The 9,843-nt window shown below is 48.8% G+C and overlaps 1 pseudogene; it reads left to right on the plus strand.

Annotated features, from left to right (window-relative positions):
- LOC136964570 (uncharacterized) overlaps positions 1–9,363 on the plus strand; it is a 30,433-nt pseudogene extending 21,070 nt beyond the window's left edge.
- Positions 9,364–9,843: the final 480 nt, after the last annotated feature.

Genomic DNA, 9,843 nt, shown 5'->3' on the forward strand with positions numbered 1-9,843 from the left:
ACTCTCATCCTCCCAGGAACCCAGGCCCGACTCTGCTACCGGCCTGCATCAGCACCAGGCTCGGCCCTGCTACCAGCCTACACCAACCGCCCCAGGCTCGGCTCTGCTACCAGCCTACACCAACCACTCAAGGCTCGGCTCTGCTACTAGCCTCAGGCTCGGCTCTGCTACCAGCCTGCGGCACCCTGCATTAGGCTTGGCTCTGCTACCAGCCTCAGGCTTGGCTCTGCTACCAGCCTGTACCACAATGCATTAGGCTTGGCTTTGCTACCAGCCCTGCTTCAATAAAAGCTATCTATTCAATCTATGGTGTGATTACTGAACTCGTGAATGAGTCTTTAAGCAACCTGTGACGTCAGACACTGGCTGCCTCAAGAACTCCCGCGCCTGGTATACATGCAAGGCTGCAACCATTTCTCACGTCAACTGAATCAGGTTGTACTTCGAGATGACCACCCTTTAATGTTCACACGATTAACAGCAAAGGCCTAACGTATGTGGATCCAAGTATCGGTCATGGTTACTGGTTTAAAATATATATTTTTTAGACACTTTTCATGTATCGTTTCAGTTATCGGAACAAAAAACAAACATTGGCAATATAAAACCCACTCTTGGTGACTTTTTAAAAACAATTTCGGCCGAAATGATTCATGGTAGTGATTTGCAAATGTTGTTGTCACGTAGCACAAATCGGAACCAATCATTAGCTTTTTTGTCTGTCAGGAAATGCAAAGATTTTCAAGAAAAAGCGTGAATATTCCGGCAGCTCTCCCTCCTCAGGCCCAGAGCCCGTCAACGGACCATATTAGACATTCTCTGTCAGGCCCCTCTAAACCAGAACCAGAGCCCATATTAGACATTCGCTGCCGGAACTCTCTCCTCAGGCCCCTCTTTTCATGTGTATCCGAGGTATGGTCGGAGGATACTGTAGGCTATTTATATTAATAGGCTAACTTACATTGAACTTCGGTTTTAACATAAGTCAATAGCGTTTAACATAGCGGAAATTACCATTGCGGCTAGCCTTACATATGGCGAACATTATCACAAAATATTGTTTTAAAATGATTAAATTAGCTGGCTAATTCACAGGTGAGGGGGAGCAGCACTAGACTGGCTCTGCCCTCCTACGTACTTACGCTCAATTTTATTAGTTTGTGTTGTAGTTCCGTAATGGCAGCGGAGAAAGATGCGAGCAAAGCCATTCAGTCTGTTGTGGCAACGCTGCCGAATATCCAACAGCTAAAGCCGGAGCAAGAACAAGTTTTGCTAAGTTTTGTTGGTGGCCATGATGTTGTGGCCCTCCTCCCCACGGGGTTCGGGAACAGTTTTATTTTCCAGCTACGACAGCTAGCTCTATTACAGTAGTGGTGAAGGAATTGGCTAAGGCGAACGCTAGCAATTGGTTATGGCAGATCAGAGTGGCTCTGTGCAGATCCAATAGTTTTAAACTTCAACAGAGTACCCGCCTACAAGGAAGTCAACGCTTGTCAATGGAGCGAGGCCAGACTCTCTGTACAAATGCAATGTACGAGAGTCTGGTTAGGACCAGGCTATGATGAGGCTGCCTCTTGCAGGGGAAATGAGAATACATCTATTTCATTCTACACTTCACTCGTATTTTCAGTTGTAAATGAGCAGCAAAAAAAAACGGAACGGAAAAAAGTCTATGCAATCTTTATAAATAATAAGTATGCATTTTTATATAAAATATACATAAATATCAGTTGTAAAAATGTCATTCAAAAACGGACCCCTGTGTAACCGACGCAAGCACACCCTACAATTTCCCCAGAAATTGTACCCTCTCTAGTTGTGAGAATAAGCATTCTCACTATTGTTTTTCAACTTCTTAGTTCTTCCGCTGGTTTTCTATCCTTTAACTAGTCCTGCATACTTTCACCGATTCCTACAATTTTGCAATCAAAACGTTCAGCTCCTTCAGGAGATGTGTGCTATGACTTTTCTAATTTCTCACTTTTATACTTATATTATTATGATATATTAAGGTTTTTGTGCAAATTATTCTCCCATTAAAAGTAATGGTAAATCCTTTCAAATCATTAAAAAGCTTCATCCTCTTTCAAACGTAACTACTTCAGCATACTTTCAGCTAGAGACACCATTCAACCTTTAAAATGTTCATAAGACATTCAGCTATTCCCAAATGATTCAGCTTTTTCAAATATTCAGCCAATTTTGAATTATGACAGTTTGAAATACATTAAAATGTTTGCTCCTTCTTGATTTTTATGAATGAGCAGCAAGCAGAGTGTGCCACTCTGCTTGCTGCTCTGGCTGTTCTTTTTCTGATATTCAACTAAATTGTCAAACCAATTCCTCTAACGTTCATATAGTTTAACTTACAGAAACAAGTTATACCTTAAAATGTAGGAAAATGTGTCCTCTTTCAGCCAATTTAACTACTAAAGAGCTCACATTTACAGATTTTCAGCTATGAGCCTTGAAGCGAGAGCAGCCTCTCAAATTCTCTCACTAACTTCAATTGAGAGGTGGTTAAAATTCGTCAGAGAAAGCGAAAGAAACAAGATTTTGAAACTGCCGATAGTCATATTTCTGACCGCACAGACATATAAAGGACATTTACATTTACATTTATTCATTTAGCAGACGCTTTTATCCAAAGCGACTTCCAAGAGAGAGCTTTACAAAGTGCATAGGTCACTGATCATAACAACAAGATAGCCACAAAACATTGCGAGTAGCCAAAACATGAAGCACACATTGTGACCAACCAAAATAAGTGCCAAAGGGAAGAACCATAAGAGCATGTAGTTAAACAAGTTACAATTAAACAACATGAACCGCTATAAGTGCAAGTGTACCTGTGGAAAAAGCAAGCAACAATAATAAAAACAATATATCACAGCGAGAACAAGAATTTCAGTCAGTTACCACTAACCACAAGAGCAACAAGTCTCTAAGCAAGAGTCATTGTGATCCTTGAGGAAACTAACATCGGGTCAAGCGAACCGTTCCTAAGTACCGTTGTACTCCCGGAACAAGTGCGTCTTGAGCCTTTTCTTGAAGGTGGAGAGACAGTCAGTGTCTCTGATGGAGGTGGGGAGTTGATTCCACCACTGGGGGGCCAGACAGGAGAAGAGCTTGTGTTGGGACCGGGCGGTCTTGAGAGGTGGGACCACCAGGCGGTTGTCTGAAGAAGACCGTAGGTGACGGGTGGGGGTGTAAGGCTGCAGGAGAGACTTGATGTAGACGGGTGCAGTCCCGTTCACTGCTCGGAAGGTCAATACCAGGGTCTTGAATCTGATACGGGCCATGATAGGTAGCCAGTGGAGAGAGATGAGGAGCGGGGTAACATGGGAGCGTCTGGGTAGATTGTAGACCAGGCGGGCCGCCGCGTTCTGAATCCTCTGAAGAGGGCGGGTTGCATATGCTGGGAGACCAGCGAACAGCGAGTTGCAATAGTCCAACTTGGAGAGGACGAGTGCTTGGACTAGCAGCTGGGTGGAGTGCTCAGACAGGTATCTCCTGATCTTCCGGATGTTGTAGAGGGTGAATCTACACGACCGGGAGACCGCAGCAATGTGGGCCGTGAGGGAGAGCTCGTCGTCCATGGTAACCCCAAGGTTCCTGGCAGAGGATGAAGGGGTCACCGTCGCAGATCCCAGGGTGATTGAGAGATCGTGGGAGATGGAGGGTTTAGCCGGGATGATGAGAAGTTATGTTTTGGCGAGGTTCAGCTGGAGGTGGTGCTCGGTCATCCAGGCGGAGATGTCTGTGAGGCAGGCCTCAATCCTAGCTGAGATCCCCGGATCGGTCGGGGGGAACGACAGGTACAGCTGCGTGTCGTCAGCGTAGCAGTGGTAGGAGAAGCCATGGGAGGTGATGATTGGTCCAAGTGAGGTGGTGTACAGAGAGAAGAGGAGGGGTCCAAGGACGGAGCCCTGTGGGACACCGGTGGAGAGCTGGCGAGGGCCTGACAGTTTGCCTCCCCAGGAGACCTGGTAGGATCTTCCCGACAGGTAGGATGAGATCCACTGGAGTGCAGTGCCAGTGATGCCCATCTCAGAAAGTCTGGCGAGCAGGATCTGGTGGTTAACCGTATCAAACGCTGCAGAAAGGTCCAGCAGAATGATAACGGATGACCTGGAAGCCGCTCTGGCAGACTGGAGGGCAGTGGTGACTGAAAGGAGGGCAGTCTCTGTGGAGTGGCCAGTCTTGAAGCCCGATTGGTTGGGGTCAAGCAGGTTGTTCTGAGAGAGAAAGTTAGACAGTTGGTTAGATACAGCACGTTCAATTGTTTTTGAAAGGAAGGGTAACAGTGATACCGGTCTGTAGTTCTGGAGAACGGCAGGGTTAACCCTTGTGTTATCTTTGGGTCATTCTGACCCATCAGTCATTGTGACCCACCGTCGTATTGCGACAAATTTACTGCATACAAAAACAAAGTGAAGCATTTTCTTTTAACCGTTGGGCTGTCTCAGACCCCCCACATTGCAAAGGTTAAAAGAAAATTATTTTTATTTGTTTTTGTATTGGGTAAAATTTGGTAAACACAACGATGGTTCGTTATGAACCTTTGGGTCATGTGACCTGAAGGCAGCACAAGGGTTAAGGGAGGGTTTTTTGAGTAAAGGGGTAACTCTAGGGAGTCAGTTGGCTGAGCGGTGAGGGAGTCGGGCTAGTAATCCGAAGGTTGCCAGTTCGATTCCTGGTCATGCCAACTGACGTTGTGTCCTTGGGGAAGGCACTTCACCCTACTTGCCTCAGGGGAATGTCCCTGTACTTACTGTAAGTCGCTCTGGATAAGAGCGTCTGCTAAATGACTAAATGTGAATGTGAAATGTGAACTCTAGCCTGTTTGAAGGCAGAGGGGAAGGTGCCAGAGGTGAGAGAGGAGTTTAGGACATGGAGAAGAAAAGTTATGATGGAGAGGGAGATCGTTTGAAAGAGAGGGGAGGGTATAGGATCAAGGGGACAGGAGGTGGGGCGATGAGAGAGAATGAGGTCAGAGATCTCTGCCTCAGACAGGGGAGAAAAAGAGTTTTGACATTTAGTTGGGTCAGTCATGGAGGGTGAGAGGGTAGGAAAGGTGGGTTTAGGGAACCGACTGCTAATGTCGGCGACTTTTTTCTCAAAGAAGGAGGAGAAGTTGTCTGCTGTCAGGGTGGAGGGGGGGGGGGGGAGGTGGGTTAAGAAGGGTGGAGAAGGTAGAGAAAAGTTTGTGGGGGTTTGAAGCAGAGTTAATTTTGTTCAGAAAGTAGAGGGTTTTAGCACCAGTTATGTGAGAAGAGAAGGATTTGAGGAGGGAGAGATACTTATCAAGGAGGTCAGGAGAGACCAGAAGTCGACGGCCTGCGTTCCTTGGAGGTGGATGTTGAAGTCCCCAAGGACTATCAGGGGGGTTCTATCATCCGGGAGGACGCTGAGGAGCATGTCCAGCTCCTCCACAAAGTCGGCTTGCGGTCCTGGTGGGCGATAAAGAACAATTAAGCATGCTTTGATAGGATCAGTTAGCATCACATAATGGTGTTGTAGCAGAGCCAACAGACAAACCACGTACCATCACACCTTTCCCCTACCCCCGACAAGGAGAAAGGGGGTTTTCCCCCTTTGTCCTTATCTCCAGAGCAGGAGCTTCAAAGCTTCTGGCCCAGCATGGGGTCAGAAGGTAGACCAAAATGGCCTTACAGTATGGAGACAAAGGATTTTAAGGAAGAACTAACTTTTCTGGATTTACAAACATATTCTCAAGGACTACATGGCTCAGGGACACTATTTCAATGACAGTAGTTGATGTGTTATAATGTATGCTTTCCCTTTAATGCTGTGTTGATATAATTTGATGTTTTAATGTAACTTCCTTTCCTGTTATGATAAATCAGTCAATCTTGATATCAAAATGATTCGAATCTACAAACTAAACCATTTATGAATGTTGTATTGTTATATTTTGAAGTATAAGCAATACATGGACATTTGAAATAGCTGAACTCTGAAAAGTTATCAACCACTTCACACCCATACGTCAATCTCAGGATGGACGCCCAGGTGGGAGTAACTGACCAATCAAAGAGTTCACCTCCAAAAGGATACCCCTCTTTCGCAAGGATTATAAAACCTCGACGCACAAGCAATCCTGGCTTTTTCGCAAGGATTCACCGGAAGTGTTCGCGACACATCTGACCTATCCTTCTCAATCAGCAACTCACTGGACCACTAGGAACTTGAACGAAAGATTCCTTTGCTCTAACCGTTTGACAACGACGAACGGAACCTTGACTCTTCTTCTTCAAACTGACAACAGTAACTGCGATATTGCTACATTTCTTACTTGTGAACATTGGCATATTGTGATTTAATTTGTTACGTTTGATTTTAGTTTGCAAATGATTTAACCTAACTTTCGTTAGGATTAGTTAACATACTCTCCCATTGTTCTCCAGAAGCCTATCTCTCCCTTCCCCCTCCCCACGCGCTCTCAACCTACCATCTTGCACCAACCCTCATCATAGTTTAGGACCTACTGTATACAATTCAACTCAACTCTCAACTAACCTATAACTTCTCTGGTATTTGTTCATTATAATTACATTTCCTTAAATCAGGGGCGGTTTTAGGCACTGGCGGACCGGGCAGCCGCCCGGGGCGGCAGTTTTTCATGTCACGTGGGGGACGCACGAGCATAAAATAAATAAATAAAAATCTCTGCGCCGCGAAGCGGTTTTCTCTTTTCTATCATTTCACTGTGTGTGGAATTGGCAAATTGTCACCCCCTTCAGGCAGCTGCAGGCACCCCTGCTTGCTGAGAAGGTGCCGTGCACAGAAGCTGTGTGAAAAAAGGGGAGGGGGACAGACAGCTCACCTGACTCATTATAATTACATTTCCTTAAATAAATCATTGTTTATAATACTCGCGGTATCCCTCACGTTATCTGATCTGCTCTACTTTCATAGAATTCACTACTTAAGATTAGACTGATTATTACGAAGGCTATTATTCAATAAGGTTTCCTCTGTCCCTTTAACAAATACGAGGTGGTGCCCCATAAGAACTACATACTTAATTATAAATTAAGTATTGCTAATCTTAAACGAGCAAACCCCGCTACAACCCCGACCCCGCGCAGTGCGGTTCCTCCTGGCCGGCTTGGTCCTAGGCTTCTCCCCCGGCCTGGTGTCCTTGCCTACTTGCTCCTTTGCCTGCCCAAACCTCCGCTCGGCGCTCGAGGCCCCCGCCGTGGTCTCTGCCCTGTTGGCCAAGGAAGTGTCTCAGGGCTTCATGATTGGCCCGTTGGCCTCTCCCCCGTTCCCCGTCTACCGGGTGAGCCCCATCGGCGTCGCCACCCGGAAGTACTCGGGCAAGCAGAGGCTCGTGATCGACCTCTCTGCTGCCAGTCGCGACCCCGTCCCCAGCATCAACAGCTTGATCTCCAGCCCGGACTACTCCCTGGCTTACACTACCATAGACCACGCCATCTCCTTCATCCGCCTGGCCGGCCGCGGCGCCTGGCTGGCGAAGGCCGACATCACGACCGCCTTCAAGGTCCTTCCCATCCACCCAGCCTACTGGGCTTTCTTTGGGGTCTGCTGGGAGGATTCCTACTACTTTGCCGTCCGACTGGCATTCGGCTGCAAAAGCAGCCTGCGCTTATTCGACTGCCTCTCCGAAGCGCTCTGCTGGATCCTCCTCAATGAGTCCAAGGTTCCTTTCTTAGTCCATCTTCTGGACGACTTCCTCACCATCGGCCCCCCTTCATCCCCACCGGCGCAAGGCCTCCACACTCTCACCACGGTGTTCTCACAACTGGGTGTTCCCCTCTCCCTGGAAAAGACAGAAGGGCCAGCTACAACACTGGAGTTTCTTGGTATCACACTGGACTCCGTGGCTTTCTAAGCTTCACTCCCCACCGACAAACTGGACCGCATCACGCTCCTTCTTTCCAACTACCTGATCACTCCCACCTGCGCCAACTCCTCTCGTTCCTCGGCCACCTATACTACGCCCTCCGCATCATTCCCCAAGGCCGCTCCTTCATATCCCACCTCCTCCTCCTGGCTTCATCCGTACAGTCGCTCCACCACACCATCACACTGGACGCTTCCTGTCTCATGGAGTTGGAGCTCTGGCATCATCTCCTTTCCCACTGGAACGGCATCACTTTCTTTTATAACGATCTTGTATCCAACCCCAACGACATGCAGCTCTTCACTGACGCCGCCCCCTCCTCTGGTTTCGGCTGCTACTATAATGGCCACTGGTTCTCCTTCCCATGGCCTTCCGAGTCTGCCCTTCTCCCTCACTGGCCCCCTCATCTGCACATCACGAGGTCTACCCCATCATCATCGCCGCCCCTCCTCTGGGGCCATGAATGGTCACGCCAATCCATCTTCATCCACTCCGACAACACTGCCGTCGTCTCCTGGATCAACAAAGGCCTATCAGACTCCATCACCGTCATGCCCTTCATCTGCCGCCTCACCTGGCTTTCAGTCACACATCAGTTCATAATCAGAGCCGATCACATCCCTGGTCACCACAACACCATTCCTGACTCTCTCTCTCTCTCGTCTCTCCCTGAAGAAATTCAGGCGCTTGGCCCCAGAGGCGGACCCCCTTCCCACTCCGGTCCCTCCGTATTCCTCTACGACCTTTCCGTAACAGCACCCCTCCACGACCTCCACCTCCATACCCAGGACGTCATCCTCCAAGGTCTGTCACCCCGTACACTCTCCACCTACTGGACAGCCTGGAAATGCTTCAGGTCCTTCCACACCATTCACCACCTCACATTGCCCTCATTCAACCTCCTTTCCATCACCAGCTTCATCTCATACGCTCACGCGCACCTCTGTATCCGCACTTCCACCATCCACACATACCTCAGCGGCATCAATTTCTTCTGCAAGTTGCTCTCCGGTTCCCCCTGCACAGCCATCGACACACTAATTTTCTCTCTGAAAAGCAGCAAGACCAATCAGAGCGGGACAGCAGTTCCCATCTTCCTCTTCCGCCTCAATTCTCCCCTCAGCCCCTTCGAGTCACTACAGAAACTCATTCACTCCAAATCCGGAAGCCACGCCCTCCCATCCAGCCCACTATTCATCACGGAATCAGGACTCGTCGCCTCCCGGTTCTGGTTTCACCATCATCTCCGCCCCATCCTCACCAAATCAGGCATAGATCCCACGCACTATTCCGCACATTCCTTCAGAATCGGCGCCGCTTCCTCTGCTTCCAGCCAGGGCGTTGCTGACCACACTATCCAGCTTCTGGGTCGCTGGTCCTCCCAGGCATACCGCCTATACGTCAGGATCAACCTCCCTGATCTCCACCACACTCAAGCTCTCATCAGCCTCGCAGCAGCCCGTAGGTGAGTGTTCCTTTTGGGGATCCGATCGAGCCGCTGCTCGGCCGTGACCCATAAGGACTCTCCGCCACACCCCGAGTCCATACCCGGTAACTATTCACGCACCATCCACATCACCTCCCCGGTAACTATACATGCACCATCTACATAACCTCCACCATCTCTGCATCCCCTAATCACACTCTCATCCTCCCAGGAACCCAGGCCCGACTCTGCTACCGGCCTGCATCAGCACCAGGCTCGGCCCTGCTACCAGCCTACACCAACCGCCCCAGGCTCGGCTCTGCTACCAGCCTACACCAACCACTCAAGGCTCGGCTCTGCTACTAGCCTCAGGCTCGGCTCTGCTACCAGCCTGCGGCACCCTGCATTAGGCTTGGCTCTGCTACCAGCCTCAGGCTTGGCTCTGCTACCAGCCTGTACCACAATGCATTAGGCTTGGCTTTGCTACCAGCCCTGCTTCAATAAAAGCTATCTATTCAATCTA

The sequence above is a fragment of the Osmerus mordax genome, chromosome 20 (assembly GCF_038355195.1).
Source record: "Osmerus mordax isolate fOsmMor3 chromosome 20, fOsmMor3.pri, whole genome shotgun sequence".
NCBI classification, from domain to species: domain Eukaryota; kingdom Metazoa; phylum Chordata; class Actinopteri; order Osmeriformes; family Osmeridae; genus Osmerus; species Osmerus mordax.